The following is a 22,831-nucleotide window of genomic DNA, read 5'->3' on the forward strand; positions in this document are numbered from 1 at the left end:
TCTCAATCACTGTAGATATTGGTGTTAGATCACTATCACTGCAGATATAGGTTTGAGATCACTATCACTGCAGATATTACTTCAGATATAGGTATGAGATCCCTATAACTGCAGATATAGGTGTGAGATCACCATTACTTCAGATATAGGTGTGAGATCACTGTCACTGCAGATTTAGGTGTGAGATCACCATCACTGCAGATATAGGTGTGAGAGCACTATTACTGCAGATATAGGTGCAAGATCACCATCACTGCAGATATAGGTGTGAGATCACCATCACTGCAGACATAGGTGTGAGATCATTATCACTGCAAATATAGGTGTGAGATCATCATTACTTGAGATATAGGTGTGAGATCACTATCACTGCAGATACAGGTGTGAGATCACCATCACTGCAGATATAGGTGTGAGATCACCATCACTGCAGATATTGTTGTGAGATCACAATCACTGCTGATATAGGTGTGAGATCACTATCATGGCAGATATAAGTGTGAGATCTCTATCACTGTATATATTGGTGTGAGATGACTATCACTGCAGATATAGGTTTGAGATTACTATCACTGCAGATATTAATTCAGAGATAGGTGTGAAATCACTATCACTGCAGATATAGGTGTGAGATCACTCTCACTGCAGATATAGGTGTGAGATCACTATTGCTGCAGGTATAGGTGTGAGATCACTATCACTGCAGATATAGGTGTGAGATCACCACCAATGCAGATATAGGTGTGAGATCACTATCACTGCAGATATAGGTGTGAGATGACCATCACTGCAGATATAGGTGTGAGATCAGCATCACTGCAGATGTAGGTGTGAGATCACTATCACTGCAGATATAGGCGTGAGATCACCATCACTGCAGATATAGGTATGAGATTATTATTACTGTAGATATAGGTGTGAGATCACCATTACTTCAGATATAGGTGTGAGATCACTATCACTTTATATATAGGTGAGATCACCATCACTGCAGATATGGGTGAGAGATCACTATCACTGCAGAGATAGGTGTGAGCTCACTATCACTGCAGATATAGGTGTTAGATCACCATCACTGCAGATATAGGTGTGAGATCACTATCACTGCACATATAGGTGTAAGATCACCATCACTGCAGAGATAGGTGTGAGATCACTATCACTGCAGATATAGGTGTAAGATCACCATCGCTGCAGATATAAGTGTGAGATCACTATCACTGCAGAGATAGGTGTGAGATCACTATCACAGCAGATATAGGAGTAAGATCACCATCACTGCAGATATAGGTGTGAGATCTCTATCACTGTAGATATTGGTGTTAGATCACTATCACTGCAGCTATAGGTTTGAGATCACTATCACTGCAGATATTACTTCAGATATAGGTGTGAGATCCCTATCACTGCAGATTTAGGTATGAGATCACCATCACTGCAGATATAGGTGTGAGATCACCATCACCGCAGATATAGGTGTGAGATCATTATCACTGCAAATATAGGTGTGAGATCATCATTACTTGAGATATAGGTGTGAGATCACTATCACTGCAGATACAGGTGTGAGATCACCATCACTGCAGATATAGGTGTGAGATCACCATCACTGCAGATATTGTTGTGAGATCACAATCACTGCTGATATAGGTGTGAGATCACTATCATGGCAGATATAAGTGTGAGATCTCTATCACTGTAGATATTGGTGTGAGATGACTATCACTGCAGATATAGGTTTGAGATCACTATCACTGCAGATATTAATTCAGAGATAGGTGTGAAATCACTATCACTGCAGATATAGGTGTGAGATCACTATCACTGCAGATATAGGTGTGAGATCACTATTGCTGCAGGTATAGGTGTGAGATCACTATCACTGCAGATATAGGTGTGAGATCACCACCAATGCAGATATTGGTGTGAGATCACTATCACTGCAGATATAGGTGTGAGATCACCATCACTGCAGATAAAGGTGTGAGATCTCTATCACTGCAGATATTGGTGTGAGATCACCATGACTACAGATATTGGTGTGACATCACTATCACTGCAGATATAGGTGTCAGAGCATCATCACTTCAGATATAGGTGTGAGATCACTATCACTGCAGATATAGGTGTGAGATGACCATCACTGCAGATATAGGTGTGAGATCAGCATCACTGCAGATGTAGGTGTGAGATCACTATCACTGCAGATATAGGCGTGAGATCACCATCACTGCAGATATAGGTATGAGATTATTATTACTGTAGATATAGGTGTGAGATCACCATTACTTCAGATATAGGTGTGAGATCACTATCATTGCATATATAGGTGAAATCACCATTACTGCAGATATGGGTGAGAGATCACTATCACTGCAGAGATGGGTGTGAGCTCACTATCACTGCAGATATAGGCGTGAGATCACCATCACTGCAGATATAGGTATGAGATTATTATTACTGTAGATATAGGTGTGAGATCACCATTACTTCAGATATAGGTGTGAGATCACTATCAGTGCATATATAGGTGAGATCACCATCACTGCAGATATGGGTGAGAGATCACTATCACTGCAGAGATGGGTGTGAGCTCAGTATCACTGCAGATATAGGTGTAAGATCACCATCACTGCAGATATAGGTGTGAGATCACTATCACTGCACGTATAGGTGTAAGATCACCATCACTGCAGAGATAGGTGTGAGATCACTATCACTGCAGATATAGGTGTAAGATCACCATCGCTGCAGATATAAGTGTGAGATCACTATCACTGCAGAGATAGGTGTGAGATCACTATCACAGCAGATATAGGAGTAAGATCACCATCACTGCAGATATAGGTGTGAGATCTCTATCACTGTAGATATTGGTGTTAGATCACTATCACTGCAGCTATAGGTTTGAGATCACTATCACTGCAGATATTACTTCAGATATAGGTGTGAGATCCCTATCACTGCAGATTTAGGTATGAGATCACCATCACTGCAGATATAGGTGTGAGGTCACCATCACTGCAGATATAGGTGTGAGATCATTATCACTGCAAATATAGGTGTGAGATCATCATTACTTGAGATATAGGTGTGAGATCACTATCACTGCAGATACAGGTGTGAGATCACCATCACTGCAGATATAGGTGTGAGATCACCATCACTGCAGATATTGTTGTGAGATCACAATCACTGCTCATATAGGTGTGAGATCACTATCACTGCACGTATAGGTGTAAGATCACCATCACTGCAGAGATAGGTGTGAGATCACTATCACTGCAGATATAGGTGTAAGATCACCATCACTGCAGATATAAGTGTGAGATCACTATCACTGCAGTGATAGGTGTGAGATCACTATCACAGCAGATATAGGAGTAAGATCACCATCACTGCAGATATAGGTGTGAGATCTCTATCACTGTAGATATTGGTGTTAGATCACTATCACTGCAGCTATAGGTTTGAGATCACTATCACTGCAGATATTACTTCAGTTATAGGTGTGAGATCCCTATCACTGCAGATTTAGGTATGAGATCACCATCACTGCAGATATAGGTGTGAGGTCACCATCACTGCAGATATAGGTGTGAGATCATTATCACTGCAAATATAGGTGTGAGATCATCATTACTTGAGATATAGGTGTGAGATCACTATCACTGCAGATACAGGTGTGAGATCACCATCACTGCATATATATTTGTGAGATCACCATCACTGCAGATATTGTTGTGAGATCACAATCACTGCTGATATAGGTGTGAGATCACTATCATGGCAGATATAAGTGTGAGATCTCTATCACTGTAGATATTGGTGTGAGATGACTATCACTGCAGATATAGGTTTGAGATCACTATCACTGCAGATATTAATTCAGAGATAGGTGTGAAATCACTATCACTGCAGATATAGGTGTGAGATCACTATCACTGCAGATATAGGTGTGAGATCACTATTGCTGCAGGTATAGGTGTGAGATCACTATCACTGCAGATATAGGTGTGAGATCACCACCAATGCAGATATTGGTGTGAGATCACTATCACTGCAGATATAGGTGTGAGATCACCATCACTGCAGATAAAGGTGTGAGATCTCTATCACTGCAGATATTGGTGTGAGATCACCATGACTACAGATATTGGTGTGACATCACTATCACTGCAGATATAGGTGTCAGAGCATCATCACTTCAGATATAGGTGTGAGATCACTATCACTGCAGATATAGGTGTGAGATGACCATCACTGCAGATATAGGTGTGAGATCAGCATCACTGCAGATGTAGGTGTGAGATCACTATCACTGCAGATATAGGCGTGAGATCACCATCACTGCAGATATAGGTATGAGATTATTATTACTGTAGATATAGGTGTGAGATCACCATTACTTCAGATATAGGTGTGAGATCACTATCACTGCATATATAGGTGAAATCACCATTACTGCAGATATGGGTGAGAGATCACTATCACTGCAGAGATGGGTGTGAGCTCACTATCACTGCAGATATAGGCGTGAGATCACCATCACTGCAGATATAGGTATGAGATTATTATTACTGTAGATATAGGTGTGAGATCACCATTACTTCAGATATAGGTGTGAGATCACTATCACTGCATATATAGGTGAGATCACCATCACTGCAGATATGGGTGAGAGATCACTATCACTGCAGAGATGGGTGTGAGCTCAGTATCACTGCAGATATAGGTGTAAGATCACCATCACTGCAGATATAGGTGTGAGATCACTATCACTGCACGTATAGGTGTAAGATCACCATCACTGCAGAGATAGGTGTGAGATCACTATCACTGCAGATATAGGTGTAAGATCACCATCGCTGCAGATATAAGTGTGAGATCACTATCACTGCAGAGATAGGTGTGAGATCACTATCACAGCAGATATAGGAGTAAGATCACCATCACTGCAGATATAGGTGTGAGATCTCTATCACTGTAGATATTGGTGTTAGATCACTATCACTGCAGCTATAGGTTTGAGATCACTATCACTGCAGATATTACTTCAGATATAGGTGTGAGATCCCTATCACTGCAGATTTAGGTATGAGATCACCATCACTGCAGATATAGGTGTGAGGTCACCATCACTGCAGATATAGGTGTGAGATCATTATCACTGCAAATATAGGTGTGAGATCATCATTACTTGAGATATAGGTGTGAGATCACTATCACTGCAGATACAGGTGTGAGATCACCATCACTGCAGATATAGGTGTGAGATCACCATCACTGCAGATATTGTTGTGAGATCACAATCACTGCTCATATAGGTGTGAGATCACTATCACTGCACGTATAGGTGTAAGATCACCATCACTGCAGAGATAGGTGTGAGATCACTATCACTGCAGATATAGGTGTAAGATCACCATCACTGCAGATATAAGTGTGAGATCACTATCACTGCAGTGATAGGTGTGAGATCACTATCACAGCAGATATAGGAGTAAGATCACCATCACTGCAGATATAGGTGTGAGATCTCTATCACTGTAGATATTGGTGTTAGATCACTATCACTGCAGCTATAGGTTTGAGATCACTATCACTGCAGATATTACTTCAGTTATAGGTGTGAGATCCCTATCACTGCAGATTTAGGTATGAGATCACCATCACTGCAGATATAGGTGTGAGGTCACCATCACTGCAGATATAGGTGTGAGATCATTATCACTGCAAATATAGGTGTGAGATCATCATTACTTGAGATATAGGTGTGAGATCACTATCACTGCAGATACAGGTGTGAGATCACCATCACTGCATATATATTTGTGAGATCACCATCACTGCAGATATTGTTGTGAGATCACAATCACTGCTGATATAGGTGTGAGATCACTATCATGGCAGATATAAGTGTGAGATCTCTATCACTGTAGATATTGGTGTGAGATGACTATCACTGCAGATATAGGTTTGAGATCACTATCACTGCAGATATTAATTCAGAGATAGGTGTGAAATCACTATCACTGCAGATATAGGTGTGAGATCACTATCACTGCAGATATAGGTGTGAGATCACTATTGCTGCAGGTATAGGTGTGAGATCACTATCACTGCAGATATAGGTGTGAGATCACCACCAATGCAGATATTGGTGTGAGATCACTATCACTGCAGATATAGGTGTGAGATCACCATCACTGCAGATAAAGGTGTGAGATCTCTATCACTGCAGATATTGGTGTGAGATCACCATGACTACAGATATTGGTGTGACATCACTATCACTGCAGATATAGGTGTCAGAGCATCATCACTTCAGATATAGGTGTGAGATTACTATCACTGCAGATATAGGTGTGAGATGACCATCACTGCAGATATAGGTGTGAGATCACCATCACTGCAGATATAGGTGTGAGATCACCATCACTGCAGATATTGTTGTGAGATCACAATCACTGCTGATATAGGTGTGAGATCACTATCATGGCAGATATAAGTGTGAGATCTCTATCACTGTAGATATTGGTGTGAGATGACTATCACTGCAGATATAGGTTTGAGATCACTATCACTGCAGATATTAATTCAGAGATAGGTGTGAAATCACTATCACTGCAGATATAGGTGTGAGATCACTATTGCTGCAGGTATAGGTGTGAGATCACTATCACTGCAGATATAGGTGTGAGATCACCACCAATGCAGATATTGGTGTGAGATCACTATCACTGCAGATATAGGTGTGAGATCACCATCACTGCAGATAAAGGTGTGAGATCTCTATCACTGCAGATATTGGTGTGAGATCACCATGACTACAGATATTGGTGTGACATCACTATCACTGCAGATATAGGTGTCAGAGCATCATCACTTCTGATATAGGTGTGAGATCACTATCACTGCAGATATAGGTGTGAGATGACCATCACTGCAGATATAGGTGTGAGATCAGCATCACTGCAGATGTAGGTGTGAGATCACTATCACTGCAGATATAGGCGTGAGATCACCATCACTGCAGATATAGGTATGAGATTATTATTACTGTAGATATAGGTGTGAGATCACCATTACTTCAGATATAGGTGTGAGATCACTATCACTGCATATATAGGTGAAATCACCATTACTGCAGATATGGGTGAGAGATCACTATCACTGCAGAGATGGGTGTGAGCTCACTATCACTGCAGATATAGGCGTGAGATCACCATCACTGCAGATATAGGTATGAGATTATTATTACTGTAGATATAGGTGTGAGATCACCATTACTTCAGATATAGGTGTGAGATCACTATCACTGCATATATAGGTGAGATCACCATCACTGCAGATATGGGTGAGAGATCACTATCACTGCAGAGATGGGTGTGAGCTCAGTATCACTGCAGATATAGGTGTAAGATCACCATCACTGCAGATATAGGTGTGAGATCACTATCACTGCACGTATAGGTGTAAGATCACCATCACTGCAGAGATAGGTGTGAGATCTCTATCACTGTAGATATTGGTGTTAGATCACTATCACTGCAGCTATAGGTTTGAGATCAATATCACTGCAGATATTACTTCAGATATAGGTGTGAGATCCCTATCACTGCAGATTTAGGTATGAGATCACCATCACTGCAGATATAGGTGTGAGGTCACCATCACTGCAGATATAGGTGTGAGATCATTATCACTGCAGATATAGGTGTGAGATCACCATCACTGCAGATAAAGGTGTGAGATCTCTATCACTGCAGATATTGGTGTGAGATCACCATGACTACAGATATTGGTGTGACATCACTATCACTGCAGATATAGGTGTCAGAGCATCATCACTTCAGATATAGGTGTGAGATCACTATCACTGCAGATATAGGTGTGAGATGACCATCACTGCAGATATAGGTGTGAGATCAGCATCACTGCAGATGTAGGTGTGAGATCACTATCACTGCAGATATAGGCGTGAGATCACCATCACTGCAGATATAGGTATGAGATTATTATTACTGTAGATATAGGTGTGAGATCACCATTACTTCAGATATAGGTGTGAGATCACTATCACTGCATATATAGGTGAAATCACCATTACTGCAGATATGGGTGAGAGATCACTATCACTGCAGAGATGGGTGTGAGCTCACTATCACTGCAGATATAGGCGTGAGATCACCATCACTGCAGATATAGGTATGAGATTATTATTACTGTAGATATAGGTGTGAGATCACCATTACTTCAGATATAGGTGTGAGATCACTATCACTGCATATATAGGTGAGATCACCATCACTGCAGATATGGGTGAGAGATCACTATTACTGCAGAGATGGGTGTGAGCTCAGTATCACTGCAGATATAGGTGTAAGATCACCATCACTGCAGATATAGGTGTGAGATCACTATCACTGCACGTATAGGTGTAAGATCACCATCACTGCAGAGATAGGTGTGAGATCACTATCACTGCAGATATAGGTGTAAGATCACCATCGCTGCAGATATAAGTGTGAAATCACTATCACTGCAGAGATAGGTGTGAGATCACTATCACAGCAGATATAGGAGTAAGATCACCATCACTGCAGATATAGGTGTGAGATCTCTATCACTGTAGATATTGGTGTTAGATCACTATCACTGCAGCTATAGGTTTGAGATCACTATCACTGCAGATATTACTTCAGATATAGGTGTGAGATCCCTATCACTGCAGATTTAGGTATGAGATCACCATCACTGCAGATATAGGTGTGAGGTCACCATCACTGCAGATATAGGTGTGAGATCATTATCACTGCAAATATAGGTGTGAGATCATCATTACTTGAGATATAGGTGTGAGATCACTATCACTGCAGATACAGGTGTGAGATCACCATCACTGCAGATATAGGTGTGAGATCACCATCACTGCAGATATTGTTGTGAGATCACAATCACTGCTCATATAGGTGTGAGATCACTATCACTGCACGTATAGGTGTAAGATCACCATCACTGCAGAGATAGGTGTGAGATCACTATCACTGCAGATATAGGTGTAAGATCACCATCACTGCAGATATAAGTGTGAGATCACTATCACTGCAGTGATAGGTGTGAGATCACTATCACAGCAGATATAGGAGTAAGATCACCATCACTGCAGATATAGGTGTGAGATCTCTATCACTGTAGATATTGGTGTTAGATCACTATCACTGCAGCTATAGGTTTGAGATCACTATCACTGCAGATATTACTTCAGTTATAGGTGTGAGATCCCTATCACTGCAGATTTAGGTATGAGATCACCATCACTGCAGATATAGGTGTGAGGTCACCATCACTGCAGATATAGGTGTGAGATCATTATCACTGCAAATATAGGTGTGAGATCATCATTACTTGAGATATAGGTGTGAGATCACTATCACTGCAGATACAGGTGTGAGATCACCATCACTGCATATATATTTGTGAGATCACCATCACTGCAGATATTGTTGTGAGATCACAATCACTGCTGATATAGGTGTGAGATCACTATCATGGCAGATATAAGTGTGAGATCTCTATCACTGTAGATATTGGTGTGAGATGACTATCACTGCAGATATAGGTTTGAGATCACTATCACTGCAGATATTAATTCAGAGATAGGTGTGAAATCACTATCACTGCAGATATAGGTGTGAGATCACTATCACTGCAGATATAGGTGTGAGATCACTATTGCTGCAGGTATAGGTGTGATATCACTATCACTGCAGATATAGGTGTGAGATCACCACCAATGCAGATATTGGTGTGAGATCACTATCACTGCAGATATAGGTGTGAGATCACCATCACTGCAGATAAAGGTGTGAGATCTCTATCACTGCAGATATTGGTGTGAGATCACCATGACTACAGATATTGGTGTGACATCACTATCACTGCAGATATAGGTGTCAGAGCATCATCACTTCAGATATAGGTGTGAGATTACTATCACTGCAGATATAGGTGTGAGATGACCATCACTGCAGATATAGGTGTGAGATCACCATCACTGCAGATATAGGTGTGAGATCACCATCACTGCAGATATTGTTGTGAGATCACAATCACTGCTGATATAGGTGTGAGATCACTATCATGGCAGATATAAGTGTGAGATCTCTATCACTGTAGATATTGGTGTGAGATGACTATCACTGCAGATATAGGTTTGAGATCACTATCACTGCAGATATTAATTCAGAGATAGGTGTGAAATCACTATCACTGCAGATATAGGTGTGAGATCACTATTGCTGCAGGTATAGGTGTGAGATCACTATCACTGCAGATATAGGTGTGAGATCACCACCAATGCAGATATTGGTGTGAGATCACTATCACTGCAGATATAGGTGTGAGATCACCATCACTGCAGATAAAGGTGTGAGATCTCTATCACTGCAGATATTGGTGTGAGATCACCATGACTACAGATATTGGTGTGACATCACTATCACTGCAGATATAGGTGTCAGAGCATCATCACTTCTGATATAGGTGTGAGATCACTATCACTGCAGATATAGGTGTGAGATGACCATCACTGCAGATATAGGTGTGAGATCAGCATCACTGCAGATGTAGGTGTGAGATCACTATCACTGCAGATATAGGCGTGAGATCACCATCACTGCAGATATAGGTATGAGATTATTATTACTGTAGATATAGGTGTGAGATCACCATTACTTCAGATATAGGTGTGAGATCACTATCACTGCATATATAGGTGAAATCACCATTACTGCAGATATGGGTGAGAGATCACTATCACTGCAGAGATGGGTGTGAGCTCACTATCACTGCAGATATAGGCGTGAGATCACCATCACTGCAGATATAGGTATGAGATTATTATTACTGTAGATATAGGTGTGAGATCACCATTACTTCAGATATAGGTGTGAGATCACTATCACTGCATATATAGGTGAGATCACCATCACTGCAGATATGGGTGAGAGATCACTATCACTGCAGAGATGGGTGTGAGCTCAGTATCACTGCAGATATAGGTGTAAGATCACCATCACTGCAGATATAGGTGTGAGATCACTATCACTGCACGTATAGGTGTAAGATCACCATCACTGCAGAGATAGGTGTGAGATCACTATCACTGCAGATATAGGTGTAAGATCACCATCGCTGCAGATATAAGTGTGAGATCACTATCACTGCAGAGATAGGTGTGAGATCACTATCACAGCAGATATAGGAGTAAGATCACCATCACTGCAGATATAGGTGTGAGATCTCTATCACTGTAGATATTGGTGTTAGATCACTATCACTGCAGCTATAGGTTTGAGATCAATATCACTGCAGATATTACTTCAGATATAGGTGTGAGATCCCTATCACTGCAGATTTAGGTATGAGATCACCATCACTGCAGATATAGGTGTGAGGTCACCATCACTGCAGATATAGGTGTGAGATCATTATCACTGCAAATATAGGTGTGAGATCATCATTACTTGAGATATAGGTGTGAGATCACTATCACTGCAGATACAGGTGTGAGATCACCATCACTGCAGATATAGGTGTGAGATCACCATCACTGCAGATATTGTTGTGAGATCACAATCACTGCTCATATAGGTGGGAGATCACTATCATGGCAGATATAAGTGTGAGATCTCTATCACTGTAGATATTGGTGTGAGATGACTATCACTGCAGATATAGGTTTGAGATCACTATCACTGCAGATATTAATTCAGAGATAGGTGTGAAATCAATATCACTGCAGATATAGGTGTGAGATCAATATCACTGCAGATATAGGTGTGAGATCACTATTGCTGCAGGTATAGGTGTGAGGTCACTATCACTGCAGATATAGGTGTGAGATCACCACCAATGCAGATATTGGTGTGAGATCACTATCACTGCAGATAAAGGTGTGAGATCTCTATCACTGCAGATATTGGTGTGAGATCACCATCACTACAGATATTGGTGTGAGATCACTATCACTGCAGATATAGGTGTCAGAGCATCATCACTTCAGATATAGGTGTGAGATCACTATCACTGCACATATAGGTGTAAGATCACCATCACTGCAGAGATAGGTGTGAGATCACTATCACTGCAATTATAGGTGTAAGATCACCATCACTGCAGATATAAGTGTGAGATCACTATCACTGCAATTATAGGTGTAAGATCACCATCACTGCAGATATAAGTGTGAGATCACTATCACTGCTGAGATAGGTGTGAGATCACTATCACAGCAGATATAGGTGTAAGATCACCATCACCGCAGATATAGGTGTGAGATCTCTATCACTGTAGATATTGGTGTTAGATCACTATCACTGCAGCTATAGGTTTGAGATCACTATCACTGCAGATATTACTTCAGATATAGGTGTGAGATCCCTATCACTGCAGATTTAGGTATGAGATCACCATCACTGCATATATAGGTGTGAGATCACCATCACTGCAGATATAGGTGTGAGATCATTATCACTGCAAATTTAGGTGTGAGATCATCATTACTTGAGCTATAGGTGTGAGATCACTATCACTGCAGATACAGGTGTGAGATCACCATCACTGCAGATATTGTTGTGAGATCACAATCACTGCTGATATGGGTGTGAGATCACTATCACGGCAGATATAGGTGTGAGATCTCTATCACTGTAGATATTGGTGTGAGATGACTATCACTGCAGATATAGGTTTGAGATCACTATCACTGCAGATATTAATTCAGAGATAGGTGTGAGATCACTATCACTGCAGATATAGGTGTGAGATCACTATCACTGCATGTATAGGTGTAAGATCACCATCACTGCAGAGATAGGTGAGAGATCACTATCACTGCAGATATAGGTGTAAGATCACCATCGCTGCAGATATACGTGTGAGATCACTATCACTGCAGAGATAGGTGTGAGATCCCTATCACAGGAGATATAGGTGTAAGATCACCATCACTGCAGATATAGGTGTGAGATCTCTATCACTGTAGATATTGGTGTTAGATCACTATCACTGCAGCTATAGGTTTGAGATCACTATCACTGCAGACATTACTTCAGATATGGGTGTGAGATCCCTATCACTGCAGATTTAGGTATGAGATCACCATCACTGCAGATATAGGTGTGAGATCACCATCACTGCAGATATTGGTGTGAGATCATTATCACTGCAAATATAGGTGTGAGATCATCATTACTTGAGATATATGTGTGAGATCACTATCACTGCAGATACAGGTGTGAGATCACCATCACTGCAGATATAGGTGTGAGATCACCATCAGTGCAGATATAGGTGTGAGATCACTATCACTGCAGATATGTGTGAGATCACAATCACTGCAGATATTGCTTCAGATACAGATGTGACATCACAATCACTGCAGATATAGGTGAGATCAACATCAATGCAGATATAGGTATGAGATCACTATTGCTGCAGATATAGGTGTGAGATCACTATCTCTGCATATATAGGTGTGAGCTCACTATCCCTGCAGATATTGGTGTTAGATCACTATCACTGCAGATATAGGTGTGAGATCACTATCACTGCAGATACAGGTGTGAGATCACCATCACTGCAGATATAGGTGTGAGATCACCATCACTGCAGATATTGTTGTGAGATCACAATCACTGCTGATATAGGTGTGAGATCACTATCACTGCAGATATAGGTTTGAGATCACTATCACTGCAGATATTAATTCAGAGATAGGTGTGAGATCACTATCACTGCAGATATAGGTGTGAGATCACTATCACTGCAGATATAGGTATGAGATCACTATTGCTGCAGGTATAGGTGTGAGATCACTATCACTGCAGATATAGGTGTGAGATCACCACCAATGCAGATATTAGTGTGAGATCACTATCACTGCAGATATAGGTGTGAGATCACAATCACTGCAGATAAAGGTGTGAGATCTCTATCACTGCAGATAGTGGTGTGAGATCACCATCACTACAGATATTGGTGAGAAATCACTATCACTGCAGATATGGGTGTGAGATCACTATCACTGCAGAGATAGGCGTGAGATCACTATCACAGCAGATATAGGTGTGAGATCACAATCACTGCAGATATAGGTGTGAGATCTCTATCACTGTAGATATTGGTGTTAGATCACTATCACTGCAGATATAGGTTTGAGATCACTATCACTGCAGATATTACTTCAGATATAGGTATGAGATCCCTATCACTGCAGATATAGGTGTGAGATCACCATTACTTCAGATATAGGTGTGAGATCACTGTCACCGCGGATTTAGGTGTGAGATCACCATCACTGCAGATATAGGTGTGAGAGCACTATTACTGCAGATATAGGTGCAAGATCACTATCACTGCAGATATATGTGTGAGATTGCCATCACTGCAGATATTGGTGTGAGATGACTATCACTGCAGATATAAGAGTGAGATCACTCTCACTGCAGATAAATATGTGAGATCTCTATCACTGTATATCACTTTCACTGCAGATATAGATGTGATATCACTATCACTGCAGATATAGGTGTGAGATTACCATTACTTCAGATACAGGTGTGAGATCACCATTACTTCAGAAATAGGCGTGAGATCACTATCACTGCAGATATGTGTGAGATCACAATCACTGCAGATATTGCTTCAGATACAGGTGTGACATCACAATCACTGCAGATATAGGTGAGATCAACATCACTGCAGATATAGGTGTGAGATCACTATTGCTGAAGATATAGGTGTGAGATCTCAATCACTGTAGATATTGGTGTTAGATCACTATCACTGCAGATATAGGTTTGAGATCACTATCACTGCAGATATTACTTCAGATATAGGTATGAGATCCCTATAACTGCAGATATAGGTGTGAGATCACCATTACTTCAGATATAGGTGTGAGATCACTGTCACTGCAGATTTAGGTGTGAGATCACCATCACTGCATATATAGGTGTGAGAGCACTATTACTGCAGATATAGGTGCAAGATCACCATCACTGCAGATATAGGTGTGAGATCACCATCACTGCAGAAATAGGTGTGAGATCATTATCACTGCAAATATAGGTGTGAGATCATCATTACTTGAGATATAGGTGTGAGATCACTATCACTGCAGATACAGGTGTGAGATCACCATCACTGCAGATATAGGTGTGAGATCACCATCACTGCAGATATTGTTGTGAGATCACAATCACTGCTGATATAGGTGTGAGATCACTATCATGGCAGATATAAGTGTGAGATCTCTATCACTGTATATATTGGTGTGAGATGACTATCACTGCAGATATAGGTTTGAGATCACTATCACTGCAGATATTAATTCAGAGATTGGTGTGAGATCACTATCACTGCAGATATAGGTGTGAGATCACTATCACTGCAGATATAGGTGTGAGATCACTATTGCTGCAGGTATAGTTGTGAGATCACTATCACTGCAGATATAGGTGTGAGATCACCACCAATGCAGATATTGGTGTGAGATCACTATCACTGCAGATATAGGTGTGAGATCACTATTGCTGCAGGTATAGGTGTGAGATCACTATCACTGCAGATATAGGTGTGAGATCACCACCAATGCAGATATAGGTGTGAGATCACTATCACTGCAGATATAGGTGTGAGATGACCATCACTGCAGATATAGGTGTGAGATCAGCATCACTGCAGATGTAGGTGTGAGATCACTATCACTGCAGATATAGGCATGAGATCACCATCACTGCAGATATAGGTGTGAGATCACCATCACTGCAGATATAGGTGTGAGATCATTATCACTGCAAATATAGGTGTGAGATCATCATTACTTGAGATATAGGTGTGAGATCACTATCACTGCAAATACAGGTATGAGATCACCATCACTGCAGATATAGGTGTGAGATCACTATCACTGCAGATATTGTTGTGAGATCACAATCACTGCTGATATAGGTGTGAGATCAATATCACGGCAGATATAGGTGTGAGATCTCTATCACTGTAGATATTGGTGTGAGATCACTATCACTGCAGATATAGGTTTGAGATCACTATCACTGCAGATATTAATTCAGAGATAGGTGTGAGATCACTATCACTGCAGATATAGGTGTGAGATCACTATCACTGCAGATATAGGTGTGAGATCACTATTGCTGCAGGTATAGTTGTGAGATCACTATCACTGCAGATATAGGTGTGAGATCACCACCAATGCAGATATTGGTGTGAGATCACTATCACTGCAGATGTAGGTGTGAGATCACCATCACTGCAGATAAAGGTGTGAGATCTCTATCACTGCAGATAGTGGTGTGAGATCACCATCACTACAGATATTGGTGTGAAATCACTATCACTGCAGATATGGGTGTGAGATCACTATCACTGCAGAGATAGGCGTGAGATCACTATCACAGCAGATATAGGTGTGAGATCACAATCACTGCAGATGTAGGTGTGAGATCTCTATCACTGTAGATATTGGTGTTAGATCACTATCACTGCAGATATAGGTTTGAGATAACTATCACTGCAGATATTACTTCAGATATAGGTATGAGATCCCTATCACTGCAGATATAGGTGTGAGATCACCATTACTTCAGATATAGGTGTGAGATCACTGTCACTGCAGATTTAGGTGTGAGATCACCATCACTGCAGATATAGGTGTGAGAGAACTATTACTGCAGATATAGGTGCAAGATCACTATCACTGCAGATATATGTGTGAGATTGCCATCACTGCAGATATTGGTGTGAGATGACTATCACTGCAGATATAAGAGTGAGATCACTCTCACTGCAGATAAAGATGTGAGATCTCTATCACTGTATATCACTTTCACTGCAGATATAGATGTGAGATCACTATCACTGCAGATATAGGTGTGAGATTACCATTACTTCAGATACAGGTGTGAGATCACCATTACTTCAGAAATAGGCATGAGATCACTATCACTGCAGATATGTGTGAGATCACAATCACTGCAGATATTGCTTCAGATACAGATGTGACATCACAATCACTGCAGATATAGGTGAGATCAACATCACTGCAGATATAGGTATGAGATCACTATTGCTGCAGATATAGGTGTGAGATCACTATCTCTGCATAGATAGGTGTGAGCTCACTATCCCTGCAGATATTGGTGTTAGATCACTATCACTGCAGATATAGGTGTGAGAACACTATCACTGCAGCTATAGGTGTGAGATCTCTTTCACTGCAAATATAGGTGTGAGATCATCATTACTTGAGATATAGGCGTGAGATCACTATCACTGCAGATACAGGTGTGAGATCACCATCACTGCAGATATAGGTGTGAGATCACCATCACTGCAGATATTGTTGTGAGATCACAATCACTGCTGATATAGGTGTGAGATCACTATCACGGCAGATATAGGTGTGAGATCTCTATCACTGTTGATATTGGTGTGAGATCACTGTCACTGCAGATATAGGTGTGAGATCACTATCACTGCAGATATAGGTGTGAGATCACTATTGCTGCAGGTATAGGTGTGAGATCACTATCACTGCAGATATAGGTGTGAGATCACCACCAATGCAGATATTGGTGTGAGATCACTATCACTGCAGATATAGGTGTGAGATCACCATCACTGCAGATAAAGGTGTGAGATCTCTATCACTGCAGATAGTGGTGTGAGATCACCATCACTACAGATATTGGTGAGAAATCACTATCACTGCAGATATGGGTGTGAGATCACTATCACTGCAGAGATAGGCGTGAGATCACTATCACAGCAGATATAGGTGTGAGATCACAATCACTGCAGATATAGGTGTGAGATCTCTATCACTGTAGATATTGGTGTTAGATCACTATCACTGCAGATATAGGTTTAAGATCACTATCACTGCAGATATTACTTCAGATATAGGTATGATATCCCTATCACTGCAGATATAGGTGTGAGATCACCATTACTTCAGATATAGGTGTGAGATCACTGTCACTGCAGATTTAGGTGTGAGATCACCATCACTGCAGATATAGGTGTGAGAGCACTATTACTGCAGATATAGGTGCAAGATCACTATCACTGCAGATATATGTGCGAGATTGCCATCACTGCAGATATTGGTGTGAGATGACTATCACTGCAGATATAAGAGTGAGATCACTCTTACTGCAGATAAATATGTGAGATCTCTATCACTGTATATCACTTTCACTGCAGATATAGATGTGATATCACTATCACTGCAGATATAGGTGTGAGATTACCATTACTTCAGATATAGGTGTGAGATCACCATTACTTCAGAAATAGGCGTGAGATCACTATCACTGCAGATATGTGTGAGATCACAATCACTGCAGATATTGCTTCAGATACAGGTGTGACATCACAATCACTGCAGATATAGGTGTGAGATCACCATCACTGCAGATATTGTTGTGAGATCACAATCACTGCTGATATAGGTGTGAGATCACTATCACGGCAGATATAGGTGTGAGATCTCTATCACTGTTGATATTGGTGTGAGATCACTGTCACTGCAGATATAGGTTTGAGATCACTATCACTGCAGATATTATTTCAGAGATTGGTGTGAGATCACTATCACTGCAGATATAGGTGTGAGATCACTATCACTGCAGATATAGGTGTGAGATCACTATTGCTGCAGGTATAGGTGTGAGATCACTATCACTGCAGATATAGGTGTGAGATCACCACCAATGCAGATATTGGTGTGAGATCCCTATCACTGCAGATATAGGTGTGAGATCACCATCACTGCAGATAAAGGTGTGAGATCTCTATCACTGCAGATAGTGATGTGAGATCACCATCACTACAGATATTGGTGAGAAATCACTATCACTGCAGATATGGGTGTGAGATCACTATCACTGCAGAGATAGGCGTGAGATCACTATCACAGCAGATATAGGTGTGAGATCACAATCACTGCAGATATAGGTGTGAGATCTCTATCACTGTAGATATTGGTGTTAGATCACTATCACTGCAGATATAGGTTTGAGATCACTATCACTGCAGATATTAATTCAGATATAGGTATGATATCCCTATCACTGCAGATATAGGTGTGAGATCACCATTACTTCAGATATAGGTGTGAGATCACTGTCACTGCAGATTTAGGTGTGAGATCACCATCACTGCAGATATAGGTGTGAGAGCACGATTACCTCAGATATAGGTGCAAGATCACTATCACTGCAGATATATGTGTGAGATTGCCATCACTGCAGATATTGGTGTGAGATGACTATCACTGCAATTATAAGAGTGAGATCACTCTCACTGCAGATAAATATTTGAGATCTCTATCACTGTATATCACTTTCACTGCAGATATAGATGTGATATCACTATCACTGCAGATATAGGTGTGAGATTACCATTACTTCAGATACAGGTGTGAGATCACCATTACTTCAGAAATAGGCGTGAAATCACTATCACTGCAGATATGTGTGAGATCACAATCACTGCAGATATTGCTTCAGATACAGGTGTGACATCACAATCACTGCAGATATAGGTGTGAGATCACTATTGCTGCAGATATAGGTGTGAGATCTCTATCACTGTAGATATTGGTGTTAGATCACTATCACTGCAGATATAGGTTTGAGATCACTATCACTGCAGATATTACTTCAGATATAGGTATGAGATCCCTATAACTGCAGATATAGGTGTGAGATCACCATTACTTCAGATATAGGTGTGAGATCACTGTCACTGCAGATTTAGGTGTGAGATCACCATCACTGCAGATATAGGTGTGAGAGCACTATTACTGCAGATATAGGTGCAAGATCACCATCACTGCAGATATAGGTGTGAGATTACCATCACTGCAGACATAGGTGTGAGATCATTATCACTGCAAATATCGGTGTGAGATCATCATTACTTGAGATATAGGTGTGAGATCACTATCACTGCAGATACAGGTGTGAGATCACCATCACTGCAGATATAGGTGTGAGATCACCATCACTGCAGATATTGCTGTGAGATCACAATCACTGCTGATATAGGTGTGAGATCACTATCATGGCAGATATAAGTGTGAGATCTCTATCACTGTGTATATTGGTGTGAGATGACTATCACTGCAGATATAGGTTTGAGATCACTATCACTGCAGATATTAATTCAGAGATAGGTGTGAAATCACTATCACTGCAGATATAGGTGTGAGATCACTCTCACTGCAGATATAGGTGTGAGATCACTATTGCTGCAGGTATAGGTGTGAGATCACTATCACTGCAGATATAGGTTTGAGATCACCACCAATGCAGATATAGGTGTGAGATCACTATCACTGCAGATATAGGTGTGAGATGACCATCACTGCAGATATAGGTGTGAGATCAGCATCACTGCAGATGTAGGTGTGAGATCACTATCACTGCAGATATAGGCGTGAGATCACCATCACTGCAGATATAGGTATGAGATTATTATTACTGTAGATATAGGTGTGAGATCACCATTACTTCAGATATAGGTGTGAGATCACTATCACTTCATATATAGGTGAGATCACCATCACTGCAGATATGGGTGAGAGATCACTATCACTGCAGAGATAGGTGTGAGCTCACTATCACTGTAGATATAGGTGTAAGATCACCATCACTGCAGATATAGGTGTGAGATCACTATCACTGCAGATATAGGTGTAAGATCACCATCGCTGCAGATATAAGTGTGAGATCACTATCACTGCAGAGATAGGTGTGAGATCACTATCACAGCAGATATAGGAGTAAGATCACCATCACTGCAGATATAGGTGTGAGATCTCTATCACTGTAGATATTGGTGTTAGATCACTATCACTGCAGCTATAGGTTTGAGATCACTATCACTGCAGATATTACTTCAGATATAGGTGTGAGATCCCTATCACTGCAGATTTAGGTATGAGATCACCATCACTGCAGATATAGGTGTGAGATCACCATCACTGCAGATATAGGTGTGAGATCATTATCACTGCAAATATAGGTGTGAGATCATCATTACTTGAGATATAGGTGTGAGATCACTATCACTGCAGATACAGGTGTGAGATCACCATCACTGCAGATATAGGTGTGAGATCACCATCACTGCAGATATTGTTGTGAGATCACAATCACTGCTGATATAGGTGTGAGATCACTATCATGGCAGATATAAGTGTGAGATCTCTATCACTGTAGATATTGGTGTGAGATGACTATCACTGCAGATATAGGTTTGAGATCACTATCACTGCAGATATTAATTCAGAGATAGGTGTGAAATCACTATCACTGCAGATATAAGTGTGAGATCACTATCACTGCAGATATAGGTGTGAGATCACTATTGCTGTAGGTATAGGTGTGAGATCACTATTGCTGCAGGTATAGGTGTGAGATCACTATCACTGCAGATATAGGTGTGAGATCACCACCAATGCAGATATTGGTGTGAGATCACTATCACTGCAGATATAGGTGTGAGATCACCATCACTGCAGATAAAGGTGTGAGATCTCTATCACTGCAGATATTGGTGTGAGATCACCATGACTACAGATATTGGTGTGACATCACTATCACTGCAGATATAGGTGTCAGAGCATCATCACTTCAGATATAGGTGTGAGATCACTATCACTGCAGATATAGGTGTGAGATGACCATCACTGCAGATATAGGTGTGAGATCACCATCACTGCAGATATAGGTGTGAGATCACCATCACTGCAGATATTGTTGTGAGATCACAATCACTGCTGATATAGGTGTGAGATCACTATCTCGGCAGATATAAGTGTGAGATCTCTATCACTGTAGATATTGGTGTGAGATGACTATCACTGCAGATATAGGTTTGAGATCACTATCACTGCAGATATTAATTCAGAGATAGGTGTGAAATCACTATCACTGCAGATATAGGTATGAGATCACTATCACTGCAGATATAGGTGTGAGATCACTATTGCTGCAGGTATAGGTGTGAGATCACTATCATTGCAGATATAGGTGTGAGATCACCACCAATGCAGATATTGGTGTGAGATCACTATCACTGCAGATATAGGTGTGAGATCACCATCACTGCAGATAAAGGTGTGAGATCTCTATCACTGCAGATATTGGTGTGAGATCACCATGACTACAGATATTGGTGTGACATCACTATCACTGCAGATATAGGTGTCAGAGCATCATCACTTCAGATATAGGTGTGAGATCACTATCACTGCAGATATAGGTGTGAGATGACCATCACTGCAGATATAGGTGTGAGATCAGCATCACTGCAGATGTAGGTGTGAGATCACTATCACTGCAGATATAGGCGTGAGATCACCATCACTGCAGATATAGGTATGAGATTATTATTACTGTAGATATAGGTGTGAGATCACCATTACTTCAGATATAGGTGTGAGATCACTATCACTTCATATATAGGTGAGATCACCATCACTGCAGATATGGGTGAGAGATCACTATCACTGCAGAGATAGGTGTGAGCTCACTATCACTGTAGATATAGGTGTAAGATCACCATCACTGCAGATATAGGTGTGAGATCACTATCACTGCACGTATAGGTGTAAGATCACCATCACTGCAGAGATAGGTGTGAGATCACTATCACTGCAGATATAGGTGTAAGATCACCATCGCTGCAGATATAAGTGTGAGATCACTATCACTGCAGAGATAGGTGTGAG

This window comes from Triturus cristatus, chromosome 1_1 (assembly GCF_964204655.1).
Source record: "Triturus cristatus chromosome 1_1, aTriCri1.1, whole genome shotgun sequence".
In the NCBI taxonomy this organism is placed as follows: domain Eukaryota; kingdom Metazoa; phylum Chordata; class Amphibia; order Caudata; family Salamandridae; genus Triturus; species Triturus cristatus.